The following is a 1,613-nucleotide window of genomic DNA, read 5'->3' on the forward strand; positions in this document are numbered from 1 at the left end:
CTACATTTTAAAACACCTTTGAATAATTCTAAAAAATATGTGATGTACATTTTAAAACATGGTGAACATTTAAAAAAAATACCCTTTGAAGTTGTTGACCCAGACAAAGAGGAAACAATTAATTTGAAAATATATCGCACTAATATATAAACTAGATGATTCCCCGCGCGTTGCTGCGGGAATTTAAGCCAAAATAATCATAAGAGAAATAATGGAAATTTATATATAATCATGATTGTTTGTTACATGAGAAACACACACAATGCATTGGGTCAACTGATTATTTGAACAGTGTGTTAGTTTGCTCCTTTGTTGTTGCCTACACTTGCTTCGCTTTTCTTCTTTCGTAGTACAATCTTAGGTTACATTTTGTCATCTTAAATATGACACAAATACATGTATCTTCTCTTTGACCTCACCTCTCAATGTTGTATGACCAATCAAAAACAGGGAGGAAAATGAATCATAAACTACTATTATAAATAGTTAAGGATTGAACATTGCATTCAGTAAGAATGATAACACATGAAATGAGTAAGATGCCATTGATGATACAGTGGGCATACAATGCAAGTATAATGCAGAACATTGGACATCACCTTCACGATACCTATTCCAACTTCCTCCTTGTAAGTATAATTCAGAAAGTACTCCTACTCCAACTTCAGCCATGTAAGTGTAAGGCTCATGCCGAGGGCTGAATGACCCCCAACATCACCTTCTGATCCTCCACTACAAAATGTAATTGTGTTATTTACAGACAAAGTGGTCCCTAGCATGCGGGAGAAGGAAAGATAGGAAGTTGTAGTACGTACCATGACTTTTTTCTTGGCAACGGCGAGTAGATCTTTTCGCCTCTGTCGTGTTCCGGCCGGATGATGATCACGGACAACAGAGTGCCGGGTGTTCTTCCCTGGGCGGCTCAGGTGGATGGAACACCTCACCATAATCGTCGTGGAGGAGCGCCTGCTCATACACCTCCATGGGCAGGGCTTCGCTTGCTAAGGTGATGTTAGAGCGCGTTGGGATGGTGTGGAATAGGAAAAGAATATGCAGCCGCAGAGGTAGAGTGGGGCAGAAGCAGAGCTCGTTCCGGTAAGCGCACATGGAGCTCCATGTCACGGCGGGATTGCTGCACAGCCCTACTCTTGCTGTAGGCATAATCGTCCAGCCATGCAGATAGGAGAAGGAAGAAGGACGTCTTCGCTGTTAAAGAGGCCATCTAATGGTGTGCAGAGAGGTGAATCGTGGGGAGAGAGATAGAGCATGAATTAATGGAAGCTCAAAAATTGCAGCGTAGTGGAGGGTGACATAATGAGGGGATGAATTCTGCGATTTGATTTTCTTTTGTGGCTGCATTCACGAATGGAAGAGCTTCCGTTGTGCAGGTCGAAGAGACAGCCGCGGAGACGAGAGACTCGCAAAGGAGAAAATGATGGTGACCGACCTACTGCGATTCCTGTGATTTTTTTTAGATCGGCAGTCTGCATCATGGGCTACAGCTTACATAACAAATACCAGACAGAGCAGGTGCACGATCACCTTTTTACAGAAGAACGGCATACACCCTAGGTTAGACAATAATTAACAGCCCCTTCAAATATTCTACTCCC

This window comes from Triticum dicoccoides, chromosome 3B (genome assembly GCF_002162155.2).
Source record: "Triticum dicoccoides isolate Atlit2015 ecotype Zavitan chromosome 3B, WEW_v2.0, whole genome shotgun sequence".
NCBI lineage: Eukaryota > Viridiplantae > Streptophyta > Magnoliopsida > Poales > Poaceae > Triticum > Triticum dicoccoides.